Source organism: Pelodiscus sinensis, chromosome 20, assembly GCF_049634645.1.
Source record: "Pelodiscus sinensis isolate JC-2024 chromosome 20, ASM4963464v1, whole genome shotgun sequence".
NCBI classification, from domain to species: Eukaryota; Metazoa; Chordata; order Testudines; family Trionychidae; genus Pelodiscus; species Pelodiscus sinensis.
Genome location: NC_134730.1, coordinates 5,808,320 through 5,825,172, shown reverse-complemented (window position 1 = coordinate 5,825,172; position 16,853 = coordinate 5,808,320). Strand labels below are relative to the sequence as shown.

At 42.9% G+C, this 16,853-nt stretch overlaps 1 protein-coding gene across 1 annotated transcript in view; it reads left to right on the top strand.

Annotated features, from left to right (window-relative positions):
• Nucleotides 1-16,853, top strand: part of FOXK2 (forkhead box K2) — a 96,157-nt gene that overhangs the window by 41,776 nt on the left and 37,528 nt on the right. The gene's annotated exons all lie outside the window — the stretch shown is intronic.

The window sequence follows — 16,853 nt, the reverse complement described above, 5'->3', positions numbered from 1 at the left end:
AGAATACCTTCTTTAAAGATAAAGTTTCTCTATGCACCCAAAGTATACTCATCCTTCCCCATCGATCAGACTGTTCACCTACTTGTATTCTTTCCCAAACCTCATGGCAACACTTTCAAAGCACAAAAGCACAGGGCACTTTTACATCCGTTTACATCCATAGACTAAGGCCTTTCAGAGCTTCACCCCAGGCTGTATACGTATTTCTATAGCAGCTAGTGATTCCCAACCTTTTTCCCCATGGAGGAACCCTAAAATAATTGTTCATATCCCGAGGAACCCCTACCTATGAAAACGTTTGCTTGGCCAGAAAAAGTTGACAGCGGGGAGCGCAATTCAATTACTGCTAAATTATTGTCAAGTAATTTTATTTAAGAGCTGTTATATACAGGGCTTGACAAATCCGCTTATCTACTCACCTGTGGTGAGTAGATTTCAGCCGGTCGGCCCGTTCACCGGCGTTTTGTGCATGTACAGTGCGGGGCTGGCGAGTGGTTTTCGCCGCGATCGTCGAGCCCTGGATATATATGTCAGCTTACATTGTAAGAAAAAAAATTGGAGCATTTTTCCTGTCTTTTTTTTTTTTTTTTTTTGTATTCTCTAATCTTTTTTTCTTCCCTTCCCAAGTATCAAAATATCAAATCAAAATAAAGTTCACCTCCGAAGTCAATGTAAAGTTTACTTTCAGTGTGGCACTTGGGCTTGTTTCTTTTTGCACAAATGTTGAATTCTTGGCTGAATTTTTGACAAACACACTCTCAATTCTTCCTCTACAGATAACAGATGATTTCTTTCTTTGCTTTTAATTTTTGTAAGACATGAGAAAGCTTGTTCATAGAGGTAAGAAGTTGAATAAGATGTTCACTTCTTTTGCTGAGATCACAGGATATTCTCTTCTTATTGAAATCCAAAACACATCAAGTGGCACTTCATTGAATTTTATCTTCAAAGTTCCATCGCACTGTAGTTCAGTTAGTTCTTCTTCTTCTTGCAGACTGAGTAAATTTTGAGAGAACTCAACAAAAGGGTTCCTAAACCAGTCAAACATTTCTGGTGACAAAGAAGGAAAGTATTGGTCAAGCTTTTCTGTCAGTAATTCCAAATGACTGGTAATTAATGGGATGATTTCTTTATAATCTGTCTGACTCTGAAACTGAAGTAGGAGTGGAAACATTTCAGTACTTCCACTTGAAAGGTGTCTTTTCCAAACCTTGAGTTTATTCTTGAATGCAAGAAGTTTGTCTGTGGAAGTTAGAATGTTTTCTTTTGGGCCCTGCATGGTGGTGGTCAAGGTGTTTAAGTGCTGATAAATATCTGCTAAGTAGGCTAGTTTTAGCAGCCATTTTGTATCTTCAAGAAAGTCAGAAAAACTGGCTTTATTATCTTTGAAGAAAAGCAGTAGTTCCTCTTGCAGCTCAAATACCCTTGTTAAAACTTTCCCTCCTGAAAGCCATCTAACATCAGTGTGTAGAAGGAGAGTCACATGGTCTTTTTGCATATTTTCACACAGCTTTGCAAACATGTGTGACTTAAGAGGGCGCTGCTTTATAAAATTGACCATGTTCACAGCTACATCAAGGACTTGTTTTAAATCCTCCCCAATAGTTTTTGAAACAAGAACTTCCCGGTGGAGGAAACCGTGGGTCGTTATGACATCAGGGTTTTTTTCTTTGACGAGTGTAACAAAACCTTTTATTGAGCCGATCATTGAGAGGGCACCATTGGTGCAAATTCCAATATACTGGCTCCATGACAAACCACATGATTTCAAATAAGACAAGATGTTGAAAATGTCTTGACCTTTGGTTGTTTCTGGCAGCTCTTTACAACAACAAAAATTTTCCATTATTTCACCTTTGTTTTCAAATCGTATGAATGCTAACAGCTGAGTTTTACTTGTTATGTCTATTGACTCGTCGACTTGGCAAGCAAAGTTGGTATTTTTTAGTATTTCAGACAAGACCTCTTCGATGTCATGTGATATCATCCACACGCCTACTAATAGTATTATTAGAAACAGGAACTTTGTCAATTTCAATTTGCCTATCAAAGAGGCAGTTGGTAACGTACAAAGATTACTTCGGTATTGCCAATTGCTGGACAAAAATTCCTGCGATATTTCGAGGGATATTTGGAATTGTTCGCGGTATTTCAAAATTTTTATTTATTTATTCTGTGATTTCTCGCGGATCCCCTGACGATGGTCTGCGGAACCCTGGTTTGGAAACACTGCTATAGCAGAATGCAATAAAGGACAGCAAATATCTCAGAGATTATCACACTGTGTTTCCAGCTGCATCAGAATTTATCAGCATAACCAATTATCACCACCTACCTTGCTGTGTGCCCATTCCACCAGGGCTGTAGCCATATCAATAGCTTACTTCCACAAGGTTCCGTTGGAAGACATATGCTCTGCGGGAACATGAACCTCCGATCAAACATTCGCTGTACACTACGCACTTTCACAGGGCCCCTCTCTCTCCAACTAGAGAGGCCAAGCTGTATTATCTACGACATACTTACCAGATCCAAAGTCTCTACCTCCATAGGCCATATTGCTCTTCAGTCACCTGCTGTGGAGCACCCACAGGGATGTTTCTCGAAGAAGGGGGAGATGGTTACTCATCTTTAGCAGTAACTGACGTTCTTCGAGAAGAGCATCCTTGTTGGTGCTCCACCACCCCTTCTTCCTCCCCTCTACTTTGGAGACGTTTCACCAGGCTGGGTTTTCCAGGTAGGGAAGGAAATGGGGTGGGGCACGGCACACGTGTATATGATCTGCTCACGGTGCATGCGTGGCCCCCCAGGCACTGCTGTGAAGAATCTAGTTTGCAGCGCTAGGATGCGCCAACACCTGCTGTGGAGCACCTACAGGGGATGCTCTTCTCAAAGAACATCAGTTACCGCTAAAGGTGAGCGACCTCCTCTTCTAGCTTGAGTCATAGATGCCTTTTATGGACACATCTCAGTATCTTATGACAGCACTCTTTCTCTACTTTTCTCCTTTTGCTTTCCTTGTCAGATATACTAGAACACTAAAGTACTTCATATAAAGTATTTTCTAGTTTTAATAGGGGTTTTCAGACAAATCTGTTGTTGACTGTGCTTAAAAGTGAATGATGATATTGTTAGAGTGCCGTATTTCCTTTCACATGTTCCTTTGCAGCCAAGTGGTACCTCCATGATGTGCCGAAGGAGGGCATTTCTGAAGTGGTTATCTGTGACTGGCCCACACAGTAGTAAAGGAACATTTTAGCACTGTTGTTTTGTGTATAAAAGGAAGAAATTGCAATTAATTTTACTTTTGTGGTGTTAACTAAAAGCTATGGTATAGTGCAGTGATGTATGGCTTGTCAGGTGCTGAATACCCATTTGTAAATCTGGTACAGGTATAGGCATATAAAACAGATTAAAAAAAATAAAGTAAACTTTATCAGTTAAAGATGAAATTTAGTGATAGAGACCACACAACCAGACTACCACTGCTGTTGTACAGAGAGATGCTAAATAGTTGAAAATGCAGTGTTTCCATAGGCGCAATTTCTTTTGTATTCACAGACTGGGGAGCCTCAAATTCCAGAGGCATTACATGAGCAGTTTTAATGAATTAGTGTCTGGTTTTGTTGCAGCAGATGTGACAAGCAGCTTTATAAGCTGCTTCCCATCGATCGCTGTTTTCCAGCTCTTTTGTCTCTTTCTTTTGCTTGGAGAAAAGCAGTGAAGAGCTTGGTTTCTACAGTAACTGCTGCCTACATTCCTGCCTGCGGGCCAGTTTCTTTCACTGTCCTTGCAGCCTATGCTGGGCTACTGTATTCTGTTTCTTAAGGGTTGTTTCTTTCCCCCACCTCCTTGGTGGCTTTAATATTTTACCATGTAAGAATCAGAAGATCTTGTGGTAATTTGTAGTTTCAGGTATGAATTTCAAATTAAGCAAAGCATACTTCCAAGAAGGTAGACTAACATTAGTTTTACTTGCAGCTGATGGATGCCAGTGTTTGTATGGTTGGTACTTGAAGAGTGTTAAATATCTGCAGAAGAAGAATTATGGGTGTTGGCTGAAAATCTGGGATGATGCTGTCATTAGTGCATATTTTATATCAGGATGGCAGAGAATTACATCTAAGTATGTGATGCTGATAATGTTATTTACATATACTTCAGTAGTTAATAGTAGTAAGGTGACTAAGGGCAGCTGTTGCCTAGCTTTTTTCAGCCTTCACTCTCATAAATACCCTTTTAAGTAACTGCAAGGAGCGTAGTAATAAATATATATTGTTTATAGTTAAATTACCTTTTTGAGGGGGAAAGAACTTCACGTGATGTGAAGAACTAAAATTAATTTTTTCCTAAGATTTCAGAAGATTTGTTCCCTGAATATTACGAGTCAAATGTAAAAGCACTGACACATGAAGGTTTCAGATGCTAATAGCTTTTGAAAAAAAGTTTTCATGCTTCTTATATTTGTTGTAGGCCAAACCTTTTGCCAGCAATGTGAAAAACTGCACAAGCAAGAAAGCAGTGTTGCTTCCTACAAATAGGAAGACAAATTTTGGATCGGGTTTGCGGTGGGGTTTTTAGTGTGTGTGTGTGTGTGTGTGTGTGTGTGTTGCTTTAAATAAACTCTGATTTGGGTAATTTGTCATCAGTTTCTATCTCAATTAACTTTGGCCATTTACTGAATATCACTCATTTTTCTAAATTAAGTCATCAAGAGCAGCTACACTTTTAAGTAAAGTCAACTATTTTGGGGGAGCAGGGGTGGGGAGGGAGGAAAGGGATTGCATGTCCCCATGGATGCTTCTCTCAATTGTCTCCACATGCTGATATGCCTTAGTGAAACTTCCTTGGAAGTTTCCATTATCTCTACATCCTAACTGGCAAAGGGCTTAAAAGGGTACAGCATATTCTACTGCCAGTATGACAGCATCAGTTCCTCTGCAACAGTCAGCTTCAGGATAGTTTGGAGAGCTCTATATCAGGGCCATTACATTGACAAATAGTTCTTGTCTCTGTGAGGCACATTTTTCCACGTAAACATTGAGCATATGGTGTTACCGTTCATATGCTCTAACAGCTATGGAAAGAACTACCACAGTGTCAGATTTGTGATGCCAAAACTTGCATGTAAATTAGGACTCGACACAAAAGGAGTGTCCCACTACGTCAAGATAATATTCCAGTTGCACGTATACCCAGCCTGTTCAACATTACAATTCTGCAGACTCTCAAGAGGCAGGCACAGAAATGTGCCAGTAAAACAGAGTGATATCACACACGAGAGTCAAGGTACAATAATACCGCTTGAGTGGGGGAAGTGAGCACCTGGAGTCTAAACATCTCAGTACCACATCTCAAATGGCTGCTGACTGCTTCTAGAAGGATCTGGAATTAGCTCTTCTTTGCCAGAGAAACATGAGGGCAAGGGACTGGACTTGATGACCTCTCAAGGGCCCCTCTAGTCCTAGTATTCTATGACACACACATATTGAGGGTGGCTGAGGAAGAGGAAAAATATAAATGTTCACAAACATCTTATCTTCACCAGCTAATGCATACTTGGGGATAAATAAATTGCAAATATGAATATATGCAGGGTGTGATGAACAGCAGCGAAAGCTGCTCGCCAGCACCGCATTGCACGTGGTATGCACCACAAATGAACGGGACGCCTGGCTGAAATCTACTTACAAGGGGCAAGTAGATTCAATACTTTGTCGAGCCCTGAATATAGGTATTTAACACTTTTACAACACTCACAAAATTCCTAAAGAAAAACATGGATATAAATAGTACTGATTAAACAGCAGCTTAAAAATACACCAGACACCAAAACCTTGTCATTTGGGGGAGAAGATTCAATGTAATTCCCTTTTTATTACAAGAAAATTAGTCCTCTTTCCCCTCTAAGTCTCAACTATAGAATTTCTTATGATGTTAGTGGTTGACTTATTTGGGTATTCTATAAGGAATTTTTACCATTATCTCTCTCTATATCTTTCTACCTATCTAAATTAAATCTCTTCAATTGCTTGCATTTAATGCTGAGAAATGGGAGAAAATCTAAAAACAGTTAGGCTGTGTCTACACTGGCATGAATTTTCGGAACTGCTTAAAACGGAATACTATTCCGTTTTAAGTTTTTCCAGAAAAGGAGCGTCTACATTGGCAGGCTGCTTTTCCGGAAAAGCCCTTTTTCCGGAAAAGCATCTGTGGCCAATGTAGACGCGCTTTTCCGGAAAAGAGCCCCGGTCGTCATTTTCGCGATTGGGGCTTTTTTCCGGAAAAGACTACTGGGCTGTCTACACTGGCCCTTTTCCGGAACAGTGTTCCGGAATAAGGACTTATGCCCGAGCGGGAGCAGAATAGTTTTTCCGGAATAGCGGCTGATTTTGTACAGTACAGCATCGTTGCTTTTCCGGAAATTCAAGGGCCAGTGTAGACAGCTCGCAGCTTATTCCGGAAAAGCGGCTGATTTTCCGGAATAAGTGGCCCAGTGTAGACACAGCCTTATTGAGGATTGTTTGAATTAACTTTATAGAACTGTCTAGATGGATTTATGTATAAATATAAAATAGGGAGCTGCTTTGGAGCTAGGAAAAGTTTATCCTAACAGCTTTATAATAAATCAAAACATTTAAAAACTATCTTTCTTTGCACAAATAATTTTCAATATCCAGAAAAGATCACATTATTCTGAACTGACTGTATTTGTGACTTTATTGTTTCTGTGTGTCGCATATGAATCATTTAAAGCAGAAATACTTTAAACAATGCTGAGTTTGTAAAGTAAGCAACAATACTATCATGTAAAACCTTATTAAAATATCTTGTAAATTTAACTCTAAAACAAAGCATACTATCCTAGTTACTATTTTTCAGAAAATTAATTTCTGTTGGTTCCATTGAGAGCGTGAAGTGTTTAAAAAAACAAAACCCTCAAATACCTCTGTCCTTAAAATCTTTTATTGGAGGCGATTGGTATGTGACTTACAAAATGTGTCAATTTGGCATTCTCTTAAGCAGCCCTAGCTTGTTTAAGCTAATGTTACAAAACATTCTGTTTATGAATTGTTCACTTTGCCTATGCCAAGCAATATGAGCCTGTGAACTTGAAGGTTCATGGTACAAAATTTAGGCCATGTCTGCGCTGGCACACGTAAAGCGCCAGAGGTTACAGCACTGCTCATAGAGCACTTCAGTGAAAATGCTGTTGGGTGTCCACACTGTCAGTCACCAGCACAATAGCACGACCACACTCACGGCATGTGCAGCACCTTCGGAGTAGTGCATTCTGGGCAGCTATTCCCACAGAGCACCTCTGCTGCAGTAGAGGTTTGAGGGGTGGCACAGGGCATCCTAAGTCCTGTCCGAGTGCTGCATGGTGCATCACCTCACCTCCCAGCCATCAGTGCTCTTCTGTCTGCATTTAATGCCATCTTTCAATGGTTTCTGTGGTATACAGCTCTACCTCCTCGGTATGCAGGAATTGATCTGCAGCTGTTGATGAAAATGCTGCTAGGTTTCATGAATGCCAGTCGTCTCACCAACACATCACAAATGGCAGTCAAGCTATTCCCAAAGCTGCAAAGTGATGAGGATCTCGGGCAGGATTTTTCCAACATTCTTGGGGCATTCACAGAGGTGCTGAGCACAGTGGAACGCTTTTGGGCTGAGGAAACAAGCACTAAGAGGTGGACTCATGTAGTTATGCAACGTGGGGATGACAAGCAGTGGCTGACAAACTTTTAGAAGAGGAAAGACACTTTCATGGGACTGTGTGCTGAGCTCACCCCCCACCCTGCACTACAAGGACATGCAAATGAGAGCTGCCCAGCTGGTGGGGAAGCGTGTGACGATCACACTGTAGAAGCTGGCTATTCCAGACAGCTTTCGCTTGGTCACCAATCAGTGTGGAGTGGGAAAGTTGATCATTGGACTAGTGCTGATGGAAGTGCACAGGGCCATCAATCACATCCTACTCCGAACGATCAGGACTCTGGGCAGCATGTGTGAAATTGTGGATGTCTTTGCACAGAAGAGATTCCCAAACTGCAGTGAAGTGACAGATGGTGCCCACATTCCAATTCTGGCACCAGACCACATAGCTTCTGAGTACATTAACCACAAGGGCTATTTCTCCATGGTTGTGCAGGTGCTTGTGGATCACTGTGGGTGTTTCATGGACATTAAATCCGTCTGATCTGGAAAGGTGCATGACATGTGCGTATTTTGGAACATTGTCCTGTTAAACAAGCAGGGACTTTCTTCCTGGACCATAAGATCACTGTGGGGGAAGTGGAAATGCCCATTGTGATTCTCCGAAATCCTGCCTACTCCTTAATGCCATGGCTCACGAAGCCATTTACGGTGACCATTGACGGCAGCAAGCAGTGGTTCAATAGTAGCCTAAGCAGGTGCAGAATGACTGTGGAGTGCTTTTGGCCATTTAAAGGCCCATTGATGATGTTTATATGGGAAGCTAGACGATGATATCCCTATGGTTATTGCCTTGTGCTGTACCCTCCATGATACTTGCAAAGGGAGGAGTGAAAGCTTCACCTACAGCTGGACTGCTGAGGCACAGTTCCTGGAAGCCGAGTTTGAACAGCCTGAGACCAAGGGTATTAGAGGAGCACAGCAATGGCCATAAAGGTCAGCGATGTCTTGAAACACCAATTTGATGCTGAAAGTCAGTGGAACTTGTTGCCATGCACAGGAGTGCAGTGGCTCATTGCTAGGGCGTTACTCTGATTGGTCTTTGCTCAGCACTTAGCGCTACAGTGACTGTATCTTTGCTGGGGTATGCTTGTTTGCTTGCTTTCATGTAATGGAATAAAGATTGCTTTGAAACATGTAAGATTCATTTATTAAACTCAGCAAATGTAGGACACTCGTGAAGCATGAAGCATCTGCACTGTGTGGAGGGACAGTGACGGGGAGGGAGAAGAAGCAGAAGGTGAGGCATGCCCCAAGAATTGTACAGGTTCGTGTATGTCCAAGTTTCATAGGCAGCACTGCTTTCTGATGTGCTGTGCAAAGGGGGCTGCAGTTCATCACAGGCATTGAGTGCATCGGGAATCCGCATGGATGAAGGTTGGGTGGGCAGGTGTAGCCCTGAGCTGCCAGAGCAGCGGCCAGTGTGCTTGGTCACAGGGCTGGGCCTGCTCCAGCACCAGCTAGTGTGACTGGCTGCAGAGCCACTCCAGTAGCCAGCTCTGGGACCAGCTGCTCATGCAGCCCTGGATTAGCCATACAAACTGCTTCAAAAATCACAGAGATTGCAGGAAGTCATAGTATCCATGACTCTGCATCTTCTGAAACAGACATGGAGCCTTACGCATAATATATTTCCCTTTGAAAATCGGAGGTGCTGATCCAAGGAATTGACTCGTTCTTTAGGGGCACATGGTCTTGCCACACCATATCTTGATCATTACAAAACAATTTCAAACCGAGTGTTGTAGGACAGTGGCTCTCAACATTTCCAGAGTACTGCCCCTCTTCAGGCATTTGATTTGTCTTGCATTCTCCTAAGTTTCACCTCACTACTAATCGGACATAAAAATTCACCTCACTTGCTTACAAAATCAGACACAAAATGTGAGTGTCACAGCATACTATTACTGATAAATTGCTTTTTCGTTTTGTCTGTATGAAATTTTAGTGTGTACTGACTATACTAGTGTTTTTTATGTAGCCTGTTGCAAAAGTAGGCAAATACCTAGATGAGCCGAGGTACTCCCTAGAAGAACTGTGCGTACCCTCCGGGGTAAGCTTACCTCTGGTTAGAAACCACTGTTGTAGGGGATGTTCGAGCATTGGACTTTAAGTTTTAGTGCCTCAAAGGACACATAACTGAGAGTGAAGAGTTTGAGGTTGTTGCATGCTTAGGTGCTGAGACAGTAGTAGAAATCCAGACAGGTGATAAGCTCCAAGAAGAGGAATTACCAGTGAGTATCATAGAGCTGGAAGAGACCTCAGGTGGTCATCAACTCCAGCCCCCTGCCCAAGGCAGGACCAATCCCGACAATCAACCCAGCCAGGACTTTATCAAGCTGAGACTTAAACACCTCTAGAGATGGAGATTCCACCACCTCCCTAGGTAACCCATCCCAGTGCTTCACCCCACCCTCCTAGGGAAATAGTTTTTCCTAATATCCAGCCTAGACCTCCCCCACTGTAACTTGAGACCATTGCTCCTTGTTCTGCCATCTGTCAGTACTGAGAACAGCCTTTCTCCATCCTCTTTGGAACCTCCCTTCAGTAAGTTGAAAGCTGCTATCAAATCCCCCCTCACTCTTCGCTTCTGCAGACTAAACAAACTCAGATCCCTCAGTCTCTCCTCGTAGGTCATGCTCTCCAGCTCCCTTATTTTGTTCGCCCTCCGCTGGACCCTCTCCAATGGGTCCACATCCTTTCTATAGTGGGGGACCCAGAACTGGACACACTACTCCAGATGTGGCCTCACCAAAGCTGAATAAAGAGGAATAATCACTTCTCTGGATCTGCTGGCAATGCTCCTCCTAATGCACCCTAATATGCCATTAGCTCTCTTGGCTACAAGGGCACACTGTTGACTCATATCCAGCTTCTCATCCACTGTAATCCCCAGGTTCTTTTCTGCAGAACTGCTACTCAGCCATTCGGTCACCAGCCTGTAACAATGCTTGGGATTCTTCCATCCCAAGTGCAGGATTCTACACTTGTCCTTGTTTAACTCATCAGATTTCTTTTGGCTCAATCCTCTAATCTGTCCAGGTCACTTTGGACCCTATTCCTGCCCTCCAGTGTATCTACCTCTCTCCCAGCTTAGTGTCATCTGCAAACTTGCTGAGGGTACAATCTATCCCCTCATCCAGGTCATTAATAAAGATTTTGAACAAACCTAGTCCTAGAACAGATCTTTGGGACACTCTGCTAGAAACCAACTGCCAACCTGACATCGAGCCGTTGATCACTACCCATTGGGCCCAACAGTCTGTCCAGCTTTCTATCCATCTTACAGTCCATTTATCCAATCCATATTCCCTTAACTTGCTGGCAAGAATATGGTGGGAGACCGTATCAAAAGCCTTGCTAAAGTCAACTTATATCACGTCCACCGACTTTCCCATATCCACAGAGCCAGTTACCTCCTCATAGAAGCTAATCAGGTTGGTTAGGCACGACTTGCCCTTCGTGAATCCATGTTGACTATTCCTGATCACCTTCCCCTTTTCCAAGTGCTTCAAAATGGATTCCTTGAGGATCCCCTCCATGATTTTTCAAGAGACTGAGGTAAGGCTGATGGGCCTGTAGTTCCCGGGATTATTGTTCTTCCAATTTTTTGAAGATGGGCACTACATTTGCCTTTTTCCAGTCATCCAGCATCTCTCCCGATCTCCACTAGTTTTCAAAGATAATGGCCAAAGGCTCCGCAGTAACATTTGCCAATTCCCTCAGTACCCTCGGATGCATTAAATCCAGGCCAATGGATTTGTGTGTGTTTAGCTTTTCTAAATAGTTCCTAACTTGTTGTTTCCCCAACAAGGACTGTCCACCTCCTTCCCATACTGTGTGGCCTAGTGCATTTGTCTGGGAGCTGAACTTGTCAGTGAAGACAGAGGCAAAGAAAGCATTGAGTACTTCAGCTTTTCCCACATCATCTTGTCACTAGGTTACCTCCTTCATCCAGTAATTATGCATGCCTTCCTTCCACACATTCTAGGGATGGCAACATGTAGATGTCTATACAATTAGCTGATAAGCTTTGGCTTATTGGTTAATCATATCAGCTACATGCATTCCTCTCTCTTGCTGCTTCTGTATCCTCACCGGAGCCGCTTCTTTCTCTCTCCCCCCCCCCCCCCCCCCAATTCCTTGCTGCCTCTGATAGAAAGGCAGCAGCACAGAGGGTGAGGGGGGCAGGTGGGAGCTATTCGCGTGGGGAGACAGCTTTTAAGAGGCTCTCCATATGTGCCTCTGCCTTGCTGCCTCCTACAGAGGCAGGGGGGCAGGTCAGGCAGGAGCCGGGGTTGGTGGGAGCCAGTTCCCCTCAGCACCGAGCCACATGCCTTCTCCCCATGCGCTGCTGTCTCAGACCCCACGCAGACGGGCTATTACCATGAGCTCAGACCCCCACGGACAGGCTGCTGCCACCCCACACTGCTGCCTTATTATCGGAGGCAGCAGCGTAGGGTGGCAAGCAGAACAGGTCTGTGGTTTTTAAACCAGCTTCCCTCGCAGACCAACTCCTGCCTGCTACCTTGTGCTGATGCCTCTGATAGTGAGGCAGCAGTATGGAGTGACGGGCTTCCTGGGAATGGGGCCGGGAGCACATTGACTGCTCTTCTCTCCCCCTCTCCGGGACCATCAAATAGTCATGTAACTGCTAAAATTTTGGGTGATTACACAACTATTCAATTACGTGGTAACATCCCTAACACATACCACTCCTCCCACACCAGTGTGGACAGTTATTGAAGCAAAGAAGGAATGCTGGAAATGTGGATGTGGCAAGTACAACCCTATTGTGCATATTTTTTCCTGACACCATTATCTAGTAGCTTCTTGAATTATTTTTGTTTATTTAACACTTATATTGCAGTAATTCCTGCCTGGTCCCATCTTGCTAGGTGCTATACAAACAGATACTAAAAGACAGTCCTTGCTTCCAAGGAGTGATTGGAAACAGTTGATCTTCACTTTTTTCTCTGCCCTCCCCAGCTGTATAACTCAATCCCCACGCTCAATCCCAGTCTTTTCTCATTGTTTTCTCAGAGTTGTAACTAACTGATTTGGTGCCTGAGGCAAGACCATCCTTGGCGTGGGCAGGGGGACTGACGTGACGCAAGGCATAAGCGAAGACAGTGTAGTAGCTATTTTTTCTGTGCCCCCTCAGCCATGCGCCTGAAGCAAGTGCTTAAACTCCTCCTACCATCAGAGGGAGGAGGGTGCTTCCGGTCACCTATGTTGAATGGATATGAGCAAGCACTCGAAGAAAAGACCTGTTTCCGTAACTGCTGTTCTTCAGGATGTGTTGCTCGTGTCCATTCAACATCCTGCCCTCTTTCCCCACAATTGAAGTTTTCCAGCAAGAAGGAAGAGATGCTGGGAGCACTCTGATTGGTAAGAGGAGTTTAAGCACATGCTGACTTCAATACAGCTCATCCGGTAGAATCATCCTCTCAGATTTGTTGCGTAAGGGCATAGTGCATAAGAACTATGTTACAGCCTTGAAAATCTCCTGGACAGGAACACTGGCAAGGAAGGCTGCAGGAGGTGGCTTGTGAGAACTGAATGTACTCCGACAAGCAGGGATGGCTGGGCACACAAACTGGTAGCACATCCACAAGCATGCGGTTAGCCAGTTGGAGATCCTCTGAGTGGCTGTTGGGAGCCCCTTCATTCTCTCAGCATATGCAACAAAGAGCTGGGGCTACTATATATCCTGTATAATGCAGCATGTGCATACCACTCCTGGGGGCACCTGAGCTGGTTCCCCCTACAGTTACTGCTAAGAGGAAATCTTACGGCATTGATTTATGTGGCAAGCACACACACTTACATTGAATGGACATGAGCAACATATCTTGAAGAACATCGGTTATGGAAACAGGTAACTGTCTTTTCATGGTGCGCTTTTGTAGCAAGCATTGCAATGTATTTACGTGGCCAGGTATGCTAAACATTTATATGCCCCTTCATGCTTCGGCCACCGTTCTGGAGGACATATTTCTATGCTGCTGATGTTCCATGTGCTAGCAGTCTTTGATGATGACGTACCATATGGTGGCTGTTTTAAGAACACTTTCACTGCAGTTTTGAGAAAATGAAAAGATGGTACCAATGTACAGCTACAGCACTCAATCAAAAGTTTAAAAATCTGAAGTGCCTTCCAAAATGTGAGAGGGACGAGGTGTGGAGCGTGCTCTCTGAATACTTAGCAGAGCAACACATTGATGTGGAAACGACAGAACCAGAACCAACCAACCAACCAAAAAAAATTCAACAATCAATGAAGGAAAGATTTTTATTTTCTATAAAAAGAGCAAATCCAGTCTTTATGGTATAGCAGTAATGTTTTCTAGTGTTTACTCAAGTTTTTCTGCATTTGTCATCTACAGTCCTTCATTGTGGCGGTTAGTTTAAAAACAGCTAACTAGATTGCCAAGTGAAGGAAGAAGAGTGGTTCATTTTGCTTTCCTGCTGCAACCAGTGTGCAATGTTTTGGCATAGATTCTGTTCCCAATTTAGTACATCAAGTATGCTTTGGAAACAAGTTGTCTGTTAAATTCAGACATAGTCCTTATGAAACAAGATTGAAAGGAAGGTCACAGTCACATTTTTTTCCCTTTTACTCTTTAAGCATGTAACAGGAAAATATGTTCCATGGTCACTAGCAGTGAATGTCCATGTTTGCCTTAGATACATCTATCCTTAAATGTGCCAAAGTTATAGTGAGACTTGGAACAAATGCTTCCCTTATATATGCTAAACTGCCTCCAGATTGACCTAGTTTTAAAAATAGTGAGATTTTTGAAGGTTAAATTAATGTTATCCTTAACAATAAAACATTAATTTCAAAATTGGTGCAATGGTATTAAATATCTACCACTCACAATAACATTCCTTCTTGCACCTATTCCAAAGCTGCTTTGTTTCCTTTCTTAATAAAACTACAGTAGAATCTCAGAGCTGTGAACTGACTGATTAACCACACAACTCAGTTGGGATCAGAATTACACAATCAGGCAGCAGCTGAGATTTTAAAAACACACACAGTACAGTACTATGTTAAAAGTAAACTACTTTAAAAAAAGAGAGCAGCATTTTTCTGCCTCAAAGTCTCAAAGCTATATCAAGTCAATGTTCAGTTGTAAAGTTTCGAACCAACCACCATGAACATGAACATTTCGTGAACATTTCAGAGTTACAGTCAACCTTCATTATTCCCTTTAACTCTGAAGTTCTACTACAAATCTGTAAGAATCATTTAGCAATATGGTTTCTAAGGTTTGTTTGTAGATAGTCATTGGCAAAGGCTGTCGGCGAGGGACATGTAAACATGCCCATGGTTTGGGGTCTGTTGCATATCTAGCATGATTTCAGTCCTGTACATATCTAACCGATTTCAGGGGAGGAGAGGGCAGCAAAGCATCTAATATTGTTAGATTATTGCTGATCCTGAGCAAAAGGTACCTGAAATACCTGAAATAGTCTAGTGGTGCTATGGTTAATAACAGAATTAAATGTAGATACATGCCTATCTGTTTAATGGTATACCAACTATAAATAGCATATTCTCTTGTTTAATTGGGACAATTTCTATATGCTGTAGTGCTCACCTAATGAAGGGGGAAGGAAATGTTTTAAAAGCCCATTAAATGAGTGGGTGTGTGTGTGTGTGTGTGTGTGTGTGTGTGTGTGTGTGTGTGTGTGTGTGTGTGTGTGTGTGTGTGTGTGCGTGTACACACACATAGATATACAGGCAGTCCCTGGGTTATGTCAATCTGACTTACGTCGGATCCCTAGTTACGAACGGGGGTGGGGGGGCGCAGCTAGTGCGGGGTGCCTCCCCCACTGTCGCCGCCTCCGGCAGACCAGGGAGATGCGGAGCTATTTCCCCGCCCCCCCAGCAGAGCAGGCTTTTCTCGCCGCGGAGGACGCGGGCGGCGCGTCTTGGCGGTCCCGATGCCCGTGTCCTCCGCGGCGAGTCCCCAGCAGCTTGTCAGGTGGACTGCTTAAAGGTTCAGGGGCAGCCCACCATGCAGAATGTCCCAGAGGCATGGTTCAATGCTTTTTATGGAGAGTTTTGAAATTGTGGAGTTTTGTTCTGAATAGGAACAAAATGTTTGAGAGCCCCTGTTGTTTAACCTTACTAAATAAATAAATACAATTAAAATCAAATAATCAAAAGGTTGGCTAACAAATCTGAAACCTCCTCCAGTAAAATTGCTTTTTAGCAGAAAGCTGGTTCATTCACTTTTTCAAGTAATTCCTGTACGAGAGAGCACATACTTAGAAAAAATATAAATGAATAAAATAACCGCATTTTCCTTGTGCTTTTACCTCAGTACCTAATATGCTGTCAAAATCACAGAATCCATCCATAAGTATCTCTGTATGAAAACACACAAGAGAAATGGGCTTTCATTTTTGCATTAAAGTCATGTACATAGTTAATATGATCCTATATAAATTACTTTGCATCATCTCTTTACATTTGATGGATCCCTTTTAAAAAACACAGGAAAGAAAGGAAAAAGAAAACTACTGGCAATTTGACACCTCTTTATACTTGGAGTTTGAAGGCAACAGTGGGGGAGGCACCCCGCACTAGCTGCTTCCCCCCAGCAGATCAGGGAGATGCGAAGCTAGCGCGCCCCCTCCCCCCCCAGCAGACCAGGGAGACGCGAAGCGGCTTTTCTCAGCAGACACCTCAGCTTGAGAATAAAGGACTGAGGAAAGTGAGGTGTGGGAGAATAAAACTGAGCTCTGGAGAAATGTTTGGCTAGAGTTTCCCCTACAATATGTACCAGTTCCGACTTATATACAAATTCAACTTGAGAACAAACCTACAGTCCCTATCTTGTACGTAACCCGGGGACTGCCTGTAGATAAAATTAAACACTTTGCATATTGTTTATATAACTTGATTTTATGAAATTTAAATAAACTAAGTCTATATGTTTGCTATATTAAGTTTTTATTTTTAAGTGACTATATTTTTTGTGTTAAATCTGTCTATTTTTTAATTTAAATTAAGGCTACATTTGTCAAGATTGTTAATTTCTGTATTGCCTGTTGCTTTTATGTTTAGGCACCATTAGCATTGCTTTATTCATAGTAAAGTGGTTTAGGAGGGGAAA